The sequence below is a fragment of the Lissotriton helveticus genome, chromosome 5_1, assembly GCF_964261635.1.
Source record: "Lissotriton helveticus chromosome 5_1, aLisHel1.1, whole genome shotgun sequence".
NCBI lineage: Eukaryota > Metazoa > Chordata > Amphibia > Caudata > Salamandridae > Lissotriton > Lissotriton helveticus.
Genome location: NC_136065.1, coordinates 75112697 through 75127946, shown reverse-complemented (window position 1 = coordinate 75127946; position 15250 = coordinate 75112697). Strand labels below are relative to the sequence as shown.

At 45.7% G+C, this 15250-nt stretch overlaps 1 pseudogene; it reads right to left on the bottom strand.

Moving 5' to 3' along the window:
* Positions 1 to 8283: 8283 nt before the first annotated feature.
* LOC144752389 (zinc-binding protein A33 pseudogene) lies at positions 8284 to 8793 on the bottom strand (annotated as a pseudogene).
* Positions 8794 to 15250: the final 6457 nt, after the last annotated feature.

Here is a 15250-nt window from a genome sequence, read left to right as displayed (position 1 = left end):
CGGCTGTTGTCCATGGCGGTGATCAGGGCTCTATCACATTCACTCTCCCACCATTCCCCCTCTGACTCTCTCTCTTTCACCTTCCCTCACAGTGTATCTCTATCCCTCTCCCTCCATTTCTACCACACACTCTTCACCCCATTGCCCTCCACTTTTTCCACTCTCTTGTGCTCTCTCTCGCCCCCTCTCTTCCCATCACTTTATTTATTTATTTAGAAGTTTTCTATAGCGCTAACAAGACCCGAAGGTAGCAGAGCGCTTTACAGTAAAAGGAATGAAAAAGTGAACAAAAAGGCACGTAACAAATAAAGGCGATCATCGAAAGACAATAATGGAGGAGGAAAAGTTCGTAACAGTAGGACTTATTGGTAGTAGGATACAGAGATAACACATAGTTCTGGGGATGGTCCTAGTTACCCAGGACCTAGGGAACGGATGAGGAACAAGGATTTGAGTTGGTTCTTGAATTCCGCATAGGACGGTATGGTTCTGATATGCGGGGGGATAGAGTTCCATAATTTGGGGGCATTTCCAGTGAAGGAGCAGTCCGCAGTTTTCTTCTTTCTGGTTTTTGGTAGGATGAGCAACAGGTAGTTAGAGCTTCTCAAATTTCTACTTTGGCCTGCTTTTGTGAGCTTGTTTGCCAAGTATTCTGGTTTTCCGGTGTGGAGGGCCTTGTGGGTTAGGCAGGCCGTTCTGAAGGTGCTAGCATTTCCACCGGGAGCCATTCAAGTTCTTTGAGTGCTGGGGAGATGTGGTCAGATTTTTTGCATCCTGTGATCATTCTTGCTGCCGCATGTAGTGTTGTTTTTAATGGAGCCAAGTGCGATTTGGGGACGCCTGTTAGGATTGAGTTCCCATAGTCCAGTCTAGATAGAACTAGCGATTGCGTGGCTAGTTTAAGGTCCTTGCTTGGAATGAAAGGTTTGATTTTGTTCAGAAGTCTGAGGTTAAAGAAAGCACTTTTTGCCGAGTTCTTAATGTGGTTTGTCAAGGTTAGTTTGGGGTCTAGGGTGAAACCCAGAGATTTAACGGAATCAGCTAGCGTGAGAGAACCTTTAAGAGCATCGATCGACTTCAGCCACTCAATGATTTGAGGATTGTCTTCTTTGTTTGAGATGAGAAGAGTTTCGGTCTTGTCGGGATTGAGTTTCAGGTGATTCTTTGTCAGCCAGTCTTGAACATCGTTTAAGACAGCATTTAGTCTGTGGATGTCGTTAAGTGAAGAGGTTTCCAGGTAGATCTGCGTGTCATCCGCGTAGAGGTGGAAGAGGATATTGGCATTCCTGAGTAGTTTGGCGAGCGGTTCCATCCATATAGATGTTGAAAAGCTGAGGAGAAAGTACTGATCCTTGGGGGACACCCTTGTTGACTTGCTGGGTTTCGGAGCTGAAGTTCTTCATTTTTATTATTTGCGAGCGGTTGTGTAGAAAGGAAGAAAACCAATCAAGAACTACCTCGCCGAGGCCAGCTCTTGCTTGCAGAGTCTTGATGAGGAGCTTATGGTCCACCGTGTCGAAAGCTGCGGATAGATCAAGGAGTATGAGGAGGCAGCACTTGTCAGCGTCAAGAGAACCGTGAATGTCGTCTATGATGTTCAGCATCGCAGTTTCTGTGCTGCGGCCTTGTCTGAAGCCGGATTGGAGGGGGTCCAGGAGATTGATGTTATCCAGATGATGAGTCAATTGCAGGAAAACGCAGCGTTCCAGTGTTTTGGCGAGTAGAGGGAGGTTAGATATCGGTCTGAAATTGTTCAAGTCAGTAGAGTCAAGACCGGGTTTTTTCAGCAAAGGGGTGACTTGTCCCATTTTTAGACAGTCGGGGACCACTCCGCTTTGTAGTGAGCTGTTTATGATTTTGCTCCAGATAGGTGCTAAGGTGAGCTTCATTTTTTTGATTAGTGAGGGAGGAATGGGGTCTGAGATGTGAGCTGATGGTTTGGAGGTCGAGATCAGCGAGATTATCTCAGTTTCCTGCACGTGGCGAAAGCTTAGCCAAAGGAGGGGAGAGGGGCCGGAAGGGAGGGCCTGTGGGATGGCCGCGTTGCTCTTCGGGAGGTATAAATTGTTGATGTCTAGAGATAGCTCGATTTTTAGGACCTTATCGTTGAAGAAACTGGCGAAGCTGTCGCATAGTTCTTTGGACTACTTTCACTTCTACCACTCTCTCTCTCACCCCCACACCAGGACTGAAGCATGTGCATTGGACACCCACGGAGATAAGTGCTCATGGCAGGGCTGAGACAGTCAGCCTGGATGCCCCGGGAGCTGTGTATGACTGCACTAGTGGAGTGGCGCCCCCTGATGAGTCCAGTGAGAACACTCTCTAGTTAAGCCAAGTTTATTGGATCAGCTTTACAAGAAAGCCATACATTTGCACAATACACATTGCCTACAGTACAATAATAGCTTGTGCAGTCGGGCAGATATTTCACAAGAAAACAAGTTATACATAGTGGGCCGTATTTGTGATGGAATCTTTACAGTTTAGGCACCGTAATGTTTTAAAATAGTTCTGTATTAAAATATATCTTCACTGACCTCGTCATGCTCATGTTACAAACACTGTCCACAGAAAGAAGTGTTAAAACCCGGCACAGAAATATCAGCACAATTCACGGGTGATGGGACGCAAAATCATTAACATTTAAGGGAAAAAGGAGAGACACATAGAAACCCATTTAGTGGCTGATTTGTACAAAATGAAACCAGAACACCTAGACTAATCACGGCTTCGTTGCATAATAAAATTGTGTGATTTTAGGCAAATATTTGATTTTACCGATCCTCCATTTTCTTCACTATCCCATATGAGAGCACCTCCAAATCTCTGAGTTTAGAATATCAGTGATACAAAAACCTATTGTTTGATTTAATTGCATATATTGTTGCTTATTCTATAAGAATCTGGGCAGGGCGGCTTTAGAGTTAGAGGCGCCAGGTGCGACAGTCTTTTTTGGAGCCCCACCCCTGCCCCCATGAAAGATTTCTCCAAAGATTCCCTCACTCCCACCTTCCACCAGTTCCACTCATCTCTACAAAGCCTGAGGTCCACACGCATTTATTGTTCAATAGCGCTGCGCATACTAACCATGGGGTGTCAGAGCACTTTACACCAAACACACATTATAAAGAGGCAATGTGTAAATCAGCCTACAGGAAATGTTATACAAACCAATGAGGATTGCGATTCTGTGTTCTGTATGGACACATTCTTCGCAGCCGGCATATTAACCCTCTGCGCTACTTTATGAGGAGTCAAAACTGCCACTAGACAAACCTTCCATCTCTTTCCAGCAGAAACATTAAGCACCTGCGTTATCTTGACATTTTTATTGCTGCCTGAAACCTGCTGGACACACAAGGAAGCAGCAGGTGCTTTTAAAACCCAAAGTTATTTCTGCACACAGCGCCTCTCCCAGGTCAGTCCAGGTGCAGCTGCACCGGTCGCACTGTCCGAAAGACGCCCTGAATCTGGGTTACATACAGGATTCACGTGACAACTGTCTTGCCTCTGAGGTCATTAATAATAGAGCTATCGATGGGGCGGGGACAGGAAAGCTTTCTAAGGTCATGCTTAAAAAGAATCACTCTCAATAAGTACTTCTCAGCGCAGCGCTATAATGTGCATATTAATGTCAAAGCTCCACGTGTGAAAGAAATAATTTTTTTTTATTCTTACAGAGATTTTATCATCTCTTACATGATGTTTGGTGTATGATTCAATTGGCGAACATTTCCTGGGCTTGTTTTTACCCAGGGATATCTTAAGGATTTTGGGGGCCCTGGGCCAAACTTATTTTGGGGGCCCCTGCTAGGAATAGCTTTCAATTTACGATCCAATTTCAGCTTTTTAATGTACCTTTTGGCCAGGTCGCACTCGTCCAAATTATAAATGTGTTTACATCTAATTTTCAGGGATTGGGACGTGTAATATTGCTGCAACTAATCGCTATGACAGTCTCCTATTTCTCATATGTGAGGTTCTGTTTCATCTAAAAAAAAAAATTATGGACGTTGTATTAAACCTAAACACAAAATTACTCTGCAAAATGTTTGTATTAGACACATACAACAACCACATTAAAAATAAATTTATTTAAGGAAAACATTATTTATAACAATCTGTTTAAAAATTACGCAAGGTGACAAGGACAAGACTTTCTGCAGAACCGAGCTAGCTCTATCAGGGGACCCACTGAAAGGCTGGCGCCCTGGGCCAGAGCCCAGTTTGCCCATGCCTTAAAATGTCTCTGTTTTTACCCCTTGAGTGCAGTGGCGCTGGTGTGCCGAGGACATTACCTTTACGTCCTTGGCACACCAACACCTAATCCCTCCGTTGTAAACAGAAGAGGGATTTCCGTTGGCTTCTTTTTTTGCCTCGGGAGGTGGGCAATGATGATCGTGCACATGGCGCGCTGATGTCATTACAATGAAATTGAAACTGAAAATTAGTTTCAGTTCCAGTGCTTCGGTGCACATGTGGCAATCTTAGCCCCATCGAGCATCGAAACACACAGCAGAGGTATCGTTAGAAAGGGGAGAATCTCCCCTTTCCAATGGTACCCCTCCCCAGTGGATCCCTGCTTAGGGAACGGCCCAGGAGGGCGATCCACCCACTAGGCACCAGGAAGTAGGGAGCGGCCCGATGGGCAAGGGTCTTTGCTCCCCCATATTGAAATGGACATAGTGAGTCTTTCTGCCCCCCCCCACCCAGGTAGGCAGATGGGGGCATTAGCCCCCAGTCTGCCTCCCAGCGGGGTTACGTAGCACATTAGACAACAGGGATTCTTTTTTTTATTGCTTAGGGGTGGAGGCTACCATAAATGAGCACTATAATGCCCCCATCCCTCCCAAAAATTAGCAACAGTCTTTCTGCCCCCCTCTGGTGCAGATGGGGCAATAGCCCCTGTTCTATTCCCAGGCGGGGCGAAAGTCCACTAGGCACCAGGGATGTTTTTTAATTTTTTTTATAAAAGAGTGGTGCCCCCACCCTCTACACAAAAGAGAGAGTCTTTCTGCCCTCCAAGGAGGCAGATGGGGGTTATTACCCCCGATATGCCTCCAGGGGGGGGGGTCAGAAAGCCCACTAGACACCGGGGATTTTTTTTTTATACTTAGGGGTGGGGGCTGCCCTAAATGGGCATTATAACGCCCCACCCCTCAAAAATTGGCACAGTCTTTCTGCACTCCCCCTGGAGTGCAGATGAAGGAATAGCCCCTGATCTGCCCTCTCGGGGGGCAGAAAGCCCACTAGCCACCAGGGATGACTTTTTTTTAATACATAAGAAGGGTGGGGGCAGCGAACAATAGACATGTCAACGCCCCCACCCCCAACACAAAAGGGTGTTATCACCCCCAATCTGCCCCCCGGGGGGCAGAAAACCCACTAGACACCGGGGATTCTTTTTTTGGTGAAAACATAGGGATGGGGCTGCACTAAAGGGCATTATAATGTCACCACCCCACCCACAAATTGGCACAGTGTTTCTGCCCGCCCCAGGACAATAGCCGGGTGGGGGGGGGGTCAGAAATCCGACTAGGCACCAGAGATATGTTCATGGACAAGCCAGGGAACAGTCACCGAGGAAAGGGCTGCTCCCCTTTCTTTGTGAACACCTTGGGCAGATCAGTGATATGATTTGTTAGGCACACCTTTTCCCAAGGGGGGAAGAAAACCACTAGACACTAGCGAAAGTTTCTGTGTGTGTGTGAACTGGAGTTCGGGTGACAGTCTGTGTTTACTGGCGTTTGGCTGGCTCTGTGTGAATCTGCATTTTGCTGGCGGTGTGTGTGGACTGGCGCTTGGCTGGCAGTGTGTGTGGACTAGGGCTTGGCTGGCAGTGTGTGTTGGCTGTCTCTTGGCTAGCGGTTAGTGTGGATGGCACATGTCTCGCTGTGTGCGTGCACATGGCTAGGTAGCCATTTAGGGAAACCTACCAAACCCAGACATTTCTGAAACTTAGACACCTGGGGGAGTTCAGGGAGGTGTGGCTTGCATGAATCCCCTATCGTTTTCTTACTCAGTATCCCCTGCAAACCTCAAATCACATTTACCTCACATTTCTATCTGGGATAACTGCACCAGTACAAATTTACCACCTAGCGTTCCTCTCGGTCTCCCGAGTAAAATAACACCTCACTTGTGTGGGTGGGCCAAGGGCCTGCGACTGGGAAAGGCCAAAAACATAGATATTGAGGGGACAGCACAGGGAGCTCTAAGCGCTATATATTTTTGTATATATATGTTTTTAGGCGATTGTTCATTGGATGCCCAAACAAGTGAGGTATCATTTTCATCGGGAGACCAAGGGGAACGCTGGGTGGTAGAAAATTTGGGTGAACAGCCATTACAACTTGACTGTTTCACCGCAAGTCATTACATCGCATGCGTTACAACGCATGCGATGTAACAACCAGTAGCATTACGACACATACCATTACATCGCATGCGCTTTAACAATGCATTGAATGTAATGGCTATAAACATTGTTGTAAGGAAACTGAGGCTCTTCCGTTTCCTCACAACGACGTTGTGACGTCCACTGCCCCTCAGAGGACGCTGGAACAAGGAGAGAGGAACCACGAAGAGAGTGAGGTAAGGGGGATTGGTAGTAGGTGGAGGGTCATGCTGGGTGTAGTGTTTCAGTTTAGGGAGCGGACTGGGGGCGAGGCAGAGGCATGTGCTGGGGGTAGTGTTTTAGGGTACTGTTGTGGTGTTGTGTAGTGTAGTGTTTTAGGGTTTAGTGTAGTGTCGGGGGTTGTGCAGGGTAGTGTTTGAGTGTAGGGAGTGGACTGGGGGTAGGGAGAGGGTCGTGCTGGGGGTGGGTGTTTTAGGGTTTAGGGTAGTGTTGTGGTGTTTGTGTTGTGTAGTGTAGTGTTTTAGGGTTTAAGGTAGTGTTGGGGGGTCGTGCAGGGTAGTGTTTGAGTGTAGGGACCAGACTAGGGGTAGGGGGAAGGTTGTGCAGGGGGGTAGTGTTTTAGGGTTTAGGGTAGTTTTGTGGTGTTTGTGTAGTGTAGGGTAGTGTGTTAGGGTTTAGTGTAGTGTCAGGGGTCGTGCAGTGTCGTGTAAATGTAGGTAGAAGACTGGGGGTCAGGGGAGGGTCATGCAAGGGTACTATCTTAGGGTTTAGGGTAGGGTAGAGTCACTTACCTTTCAAACTTTCACCATGAGTATACCTTTCCCATGCATGCCTTTGCGTTGTAATGGCATGCGTGGTAAAGGTATAGTCATGGAAAATGTTTGTGTTGTAATGGTACTCGTTGTAATTGACATCGCGTAGTAATACCCGCGTTGTAAAGGAATGTGTGGTATTACTATGCAATGTAACAAGTGCTGGTCGGAAATTTGTGCTGGTTTGGTGATCCAAAACAGAATTCAGAATTTTGTCTACTTTTCAGAAATGTATAGTTCTCTGGGATACATATTGCTTTCACACACATTTCTGCCTCAAACTGGAAGGAGGTTGAAAGCACAAAAAATAGGAAAAATGGGCAATGTCCCAGGAAAATGCCGAAACTGTGTAGAAAATTTAGTTTTTATGAAAAAATTCTGTCTGTTTCTGAAAGCTGGGAAGATGGTGATTTTAGCACCACACATTTTTTGTTGATACCTTTTGCAGGGAAAAAACTGTCGCTTTCTTCTGCAGCACTTTTTCACCCATTTTTCCTAAAACAAACAAAAATTTGCTGTATTTTGGCCAATTTCTCGCCACCCCCCTCCCCCCCTCCTGGGGAATCCACAAACCCTGGGTACCTTTAGAATCCTCAAAATGTTGGAAGAAAAGGAGGCAAATTTGGCATGGATACCATATGTGGACAAAACGTTATGGGGGTGTAAGAGAAAGCTACCCCAAATAGTCAAAATTGGGTGGCATGTGTTGGGGGGGGGGGGAGCCTGGCAGCGAAGGGGTTAAAATTGTACAAGGAAAATAGATACATAGTAGCCAGTTTAACAAGAGGTTTCTGGTTGTCATAGCAACATGTGGGAGGGTTCTTGTGAAGAAGGTTCTTGGAATGTTGGTGTGTGTTTAAACTGGGATGACAGTTGAGGGGGGCTCTGTACATGGGGTCGGCTGACATCTATACATGAATAAATCTACATGAAAGAAGCCTTCTTTTCCAGTCATCTGAGTTACTGCCCCCCTCCCACCCCCCAATAGACTCATCCCAAAAGGGAGCGTTTTATTATTTAAAAGTGTCTCTGCTTGTGCTCCTGGTCACATTGTTGTCACTGCATAAGGGGTGCACGGGAAGGATGAGGGTCTGAAGCTCCCTGCAGCTCTCACACCAGCCTCAGCTCCGCTCTGTCCCCAAGACCGAAGTACGGAAAGAGCCGTTCTGTGAAGGGGGCCTGCAGAAAGGTATAGAGAAGCTCCATGGAGTCAGCATTGTACAGGGACAGCCGCCCCCCCTCGTAGTTCAGATACACCCCCAGCTTCAGGGGCTTCTCATGAGGGGACAGAGGGGTCTGAGGGGAAGTGAGAGCCCAGTACTGACCCTTCCTCCCCCGCACAGCCCAGACTCCCCCCTCAGGTGACCATGTGAAGCTGACCTTCCTGTTCACAGACTCTGCTGCGACCCCCACCTCCCACCCACCCCCCTCCTGCAGCGGCTGCACCTCCCAGTAATGTCTGCCAGAGATGAACCCCTCATTCCCTACTACACAGTGGTAGAGGGTGAATCTCTTGGGGGTGTCCAGTAGGCGCTGTGCTGTGTCTGTCCGTCTCACACGTCTCTGCCCCTCAGACAGGAGGAGCCGCGGATGAGCTGTGTCAGGATCCAGAGTCACCATCACTGCAGAGAAGAGAATCACAATTAGAGATTTAATGACACAAATAAAGGCCACAATTACTGTTTCTGTTTTACATATGATTAATTTACACCACATCTGGAAGGAGCACACGGCGCTAGAGAGCGCACGGCACTAGAGTGCGCATTCAACCACAGCACACACTACACCAAACAGCACACTGCAGTACAAAGACAGGAGATTCTACTACACACTACACTGTGCCACACAGCATATCACACACACACACACACATACTGCGCACATTGCACTACACCAAAGATTGCAGCAGACACAGCACTGCACTACATAGACAGCACATTCTACTACACACTGCACTACACAACACAGAATACTACGTTACACCACACCGTGCTAGACTGCACACTGTACTACACCAAACACTGCAGCAGACAGGGCTCTGTACTAGTCAGTACACTGTATTAGATGGTACAACGTGAATAGCTAATAGAAGGCATGCAGTACTAGACCGGACACTGCCTTAGATAGTACAGAGAAAAAGACCCACTACAAGGTACACTGTACTAACCAGTACAGTTCATTACACGGTACATAGTAAGAGAGCTACTAGAAGGTAAACAGTGCTAGTCAGTACCCTGCATTAGATAGTACAGAGTAACAAAGTTACTAGAAGGGATACTGTACTAATCAGTACACTGCATTAGATGGTACAGAGTGACAGAGCTACTACATGGTATACAGTACTAATTAGTACACTGTATTACATGGTACAGAGTGATAGGGCCACTTAAAGGTACTAGTAGGTATTATGCATTAGTAGGAAATAAGGGACAGGGATACAAGAATGTATACAGTACAGAGTAGGAGGGGTAATCCATAATAAACAGTAATAGTCAGTACACTGCACTAGATAGCACAGAGTCACAAAGCGACTCCAAGGTATATTGTACTAGTCAGTACAATACCGCAAATGGTACAGAGTAACAGAGCTTCTCCAACCTATACTGTACTAGTTAGTACACTGCATTAGTTGGAACAAAGTGACAGACCTGCTACAAGGTATACAATACCTATCAATGAAACTTTAGCTCTGCGATGAGGGAATTAATTTGTGCACAGTGAGATGTATTAATTGCTTTATCCTAATTTGACATCACTTATTTCAATAATTGCTGTGACACTACTACTTGGAGTGGCCCACCGCAACAACCACTTACAAAAAATCATGAACAATGTGAACCAAGGAGTGTCAAAATAAACAACGAATTTTTAGCACAATTTCAGCTATTCATTTGAAAAAAAAAGAATTCCCAGCAGGCTTGCTTCATGATTTCATCCAACAGTCTTTTTTATTTGCATTGCTTCATAACATAACATGGACTCATTGATGAAAACAACATAATATTGTTCTAAGGTGAGGATAATGCATAGGGATATATAAGTAGTGTGGATAATGACATTAGGTACTGGGTGAATATCCTAAAAGTTGGTACATTAACAAGGGAGTAAGACGTGAAATTAATTTTGCTGTTGTTTAGTGTAAAAATGTTTTAATTATACTATGGCCACCATGAAAGTGTCCGGTAATTCCTTAATAATGTGGATGGAAAGTTAGAATGATATATAGGCAGGCTGTGCCTTGAACACTATCGAGTAAGGAAAGGTATAAGAATGGCATACAGGCAGGAATAGGAAATATATATATATATATATATATTTTTTTTCTTGTTCCAACTATGGATTGATTGGGTTTGTTATCAGATTATGTTGGTTATGGTTGTTTTTCTTATATTTTTTACAGCCCTGATGATGTCCCTGAGGGGACGATACGCGTAGGCTGTAGCAGTTGGAAAATAATTGTTGCCTTTGAAAATATCTATGAATGACTGAAAATTGATTCTTCAATGCAAGTGGATGTTATGAAGCAATGAAAATAAAAAAGACTGTTGGATGAAATCATGAAGCAAGCCTGCTGAGAATTCTTTTTCTTCAAATGAATAGCTGAAATTGTGCTAAAAATTAGTTGTTTATTTTGACACTCCTTGGTTCACATTGTTCATACAATACCTATCAGTACACTGCATTAGGAGGTTACTGAGTGATAGGGGTACTCAAAGATGCACTACTCAGCAGCATGAATTAGACGGCACAGAGAGACAGGGCTACCAGATGGTATACTGTAGTAGTCAGTATGCTGCATTAGATGGTACAGAGTAAGATAGCTACTCCAAGCTATACTGAACTAGGCACCTAATGGTTGTGGCTCACTTTCATCATGCATATTTTCTTGTCTCTTTTTCCATAAGTGCGTGTTTCTTTGGTTCGTTCTTCTCCACAGGCATTTGGCATTGCTCCTTTTTAGGTTTCGCCTGGCGTCCGCTGCGCAGCAGCGTTCGCGCAAGTGAAATCTTATGTTAGAACAGTATGTGGCTTAGTCTGACCTCTCTCTTCCATTGGCTAGCTCCATAAATGGAGGCTAGCCATTGGAAGAGAGATCTGTCCGTCATTGTCCGAGGCGATTCGTGGGCGTTCCGGCGATTTTTCCCTCTCCGCCCCTTTTAAAATGTCATGCGGCGGTGGGCGGGTGGTTTTTTTTTCCCCCGTGATGTTTTGCCCATTTTGGACGTGTGTTTTGCAGGGGTGGGTTGCGCGATTTCAGTCCTCTCCTTATCAGGTAAGCAGCATTTTGTTTATTTACGTCTTTGCGTGTCTCGTTGCCGTCGTCCTCTGTTCCCGGATTGCCCGCCTCCTGTCGATCGCCCCCAGTGCCATCCAGCCACATTGCCCAATGCCCACCCGTCCAGTATCATCGCTTGTTTAATGTTCCTTTGGGTAATGTCCGCGCTATATAAAAATGCCCTAAATAAAAATAAATAAATACTGCTGTGCTGGTCCTTTCGGATCTCCGACCCTGCTGCCCCTCCCCTAGTACCTGCGGAAGTCGTTCCTGTCCGTTGCAAAGCCATAAGCTGTCTTTGAGCTGGAGGGGCGCAGTGTGCTCTGGGCCAGTGGTTTTGTGTTACATGTTTTCGTTACTTTTGGTAGATATGTGTGTGTGTTTGGTGCGTGTGTTTAGTTTGTATTTGGTGTTTTGCCATACGTGTCTTGTATGCTAAACTGCATTGGTGCGCCTTTGAAAGTTTGTGCTTGCTGCTGTCCTGCCCCCCGCGTTCGTGCTTGCTGTCCTGCCTTCCCCCACACCCCCTCCCGCTGTCCGTGTCTCCGATCCCACCCCCCCTCCACTGCTTTTTTAATGTTCCTTTGGGTAATGTCCGCGCTATATAAAAATGCCCTAACTAAAAATAAATAAATACTGCTGTGCTGGTCCTTTCGGATCTCCGACCTTGCTGCCCCTCCCCTAGTACCTGCGGAAGTCGTTCCTGTCCGTTGCAAAGCCATAAGCTGTCTTTGAGCTGGAGGGGCGCAGTGTGCTATGGGCCAGTGGTTTTGTGTTACCTGTTTTCGTTACTTTTGGTAGATATGTGTATGTGTTTGGTGCGTGTGTTTAGTTTGTATTTGGTGTTTTGCCATACGTGTCTTGTATGCTAAACTGCATTGGTGTGCCTTTGTTAGTTTATAATTGTGTTCAATGTATGTTTGGGTATGTGCACATGTCGTTTTGATATGTATATGTCTATGTGACATAAGAGTGTTCCGTGTGTGTCGAATGTATGCATTATGTATGAGTGATTGGTTGTGCATCTATCGCTGTGATTTGTGTTACATATGTTTGTAAGTTTTTGTTTTTGTTTTGTGGTTGTGTGCCTACCCCGAATGCACAGGAGTTTGTATTGTTATAGGCGTGCATGGTTTGATTGCTGTATGTGTGTGCTTCGGTGAAGTATTCCTGTAATTGTGTTTTGGGCTCACACTTCCTTTTGAGTGTGTGTACTTTGAGTGTGCGTGTTTGCGTGAATGTTGGGTGTTCATGCTGGTGTTGTGCTGTTTGAGCGCCTTGCTTCTGTGGCCCTGTTTGTGTGTGCATGTGTGTGTATGTGGCAGAGAAAGTGACGCGGGAGCAGGGATGAGGTGTGCCTCGGCCCAGGGGCAGCAGAGCGGGCCTTGTTTCTGGCCCTGCAGTCCCCTCGACACCACCCCAGAGCTGAAATTACCGCAGGCATTATCTGTGTAATTGGGTTTGCTCGGTCCATCTCAATGGGTTTAAGGAAACGCGATAACAAGGACACAATGGATTGCTTATGGAGTGGACCTGGGAACCTTAAGATTAGGGACAGGGGTAATAGGCATCACAATTTGATTTCATTCCCCTGCAGGCAATGACACTTTGGGAGCTCAGGGTTGACTCCCATGTGGTAATTTGCTTCACACCTCTTATTTTCGCAAGGGAAACAGACCCTACAGCTCACACACAAGATTTGGTTTAGTTTATGTTTGCTTCAGTGAGTATGTTAATGGGAGGCCGAATATGCTAGACCACCTAGCTAGAGTGGTGCACACATTATTCACACATTCAAACTCTAATACATTTGTGCATCCTTCCACAAATGCTCACAGACACACACTTACACGAGTGCACATGCACGAACACACACGTACATTTTGGTTTATGATTGCATCGATGAGCAGGAGAATGAGTTGCTGACATTTGTTGCATATTGACACCAGCCCTTCAAGGCCTTTTGCACACTATCTCTCTCTTTCACACACTTACCCTCACACATGCACGCACCACTTTCAACACATTGCCACAGATACAAACATATGCATTCTGACATTCACTTGCTTTCACTCACACATGCAGTAAACATTGTTTCTGGTCCATGATTGCCTCAGAGGGCATGATGAAAAAATCCTTGCAGGCCAACGAACTAGAGTGGCACATACATTTTCATGCCTTGTGGATCCATGCATATGCACACTCACTCACATGCGCACATTCATACACACTCATGAACGTTCATTCACACAATGATCATGCACACACACCCGTGCACATGTGCATACTCACATGCACACGCGCACACACACCTACAAACACACACACCATCACTCAGGGAGCTCCTAACTGAATGTGAGCATTGCATGTCAGCAATACACACGTGCACACACACACACACACACACACCTACAAACCACACACCATCACTCAGGGAGCTCCTAATTGTCAGCAAGCTCTTTAATGACTGCAACTTAAGGCAGGGTTTTTGGTCCTTTGATAAGAAGGTTAGTTATTATTAATCATTTTTACTGTTTGCGAGAGATTAAGCTATTGGCATTGTAAATGGCAATGCCATTTATTTATCTGTTTTCAAAACCAACATATAAATAAAAAATGTGTCATTTACAATGCCAATAGCTCTAACTTTTACAAAGGCGAAACCGTTGCATTGTAAATGCTTGTTTAATGTAGTCTCCAAGTCTCCCCTAATGGGAGTAATTGTTTTCCCCCAAATACAGAGTCTACTGCGATGTGTGTGTCTATTCCCCTAAATTTGCTCTGTTGGACTTGCCCCTTTTTGAAGGGTTATCCCTGAAATTTTTGCCTTCCTCCTGTATTTTCTCTGACCTGTTTTTGTTGGTTTTATGACTCTGGGCACTTTACCACTGCTGATCAGTTCTAAAGTGCATATGCTCTCCCTAGTGTAAAGTGTTGTAATGGATTAGTGACTCCATGATTGGCTTATTTGGTTTACTTGTTAGACCCTAGTACAGTAAACCATGTGTTCCCAGGGCCTGTAAATCAAATGCTGATGTTGGGCTTGCAGCACTGGATGTGCCACCCACAGAAGAGACTTGTAAAGTGTGTCTCAGGCCTGCCATTGCAGAGCCTGTGTGCAGTCTAGTACTGCCATGTTGACTTGGTAAGTGCACCCACTTGCCAGTCCCCAAACCTTCCCTTTTCTACATATCAGACACCCCTAAAGTAGGCTCAAATGTAAGGAGCATTGTATGTAAGAGGTAGGACATGCCCTGGTATGTGTGGTATGTCCTGAAAGTGAATTACAGCCAATTTCATTTTTCACTATTTCAAGGCTACCTGTCCCCATAGGTCAGAATGGGCAGTTTGATTATAACATCTTATAATCATAACTGACCCATGGAACATGGTGGAAATACGAATTTAGTATGCCTGAACTCAGAATGATGAAATACATATTTTAGTGAAGTTGGTTTTAACATTCTGTGTTTGAAAATACCACTTTTAGAAAGTAGGTATTTTCTTGCTTAACCATCCAGCCTGCCTCTGCTAGGTTGTGTATTGCATGTCTGGTTTGTGAGTGACAGGTGCTGGGGTGGCTCCAGGAGACAGGGTGAGTCAGCACTAGGCTGAATAGACCTATCTGCATTGGGAGTGGTGGGATGAGAGGCACCTGGGCCTGAATATGGCTGTGCCTGCCTTCCACAATCCTGGCTCCACCTCCTGTGGTGCGTCTGATGACCCTGGCCCACACTGACTGGCAGAATGCACCCAGAACTGGTTTGGACTAGGTACAGGCACTCTCTGCTTTCAGAGACA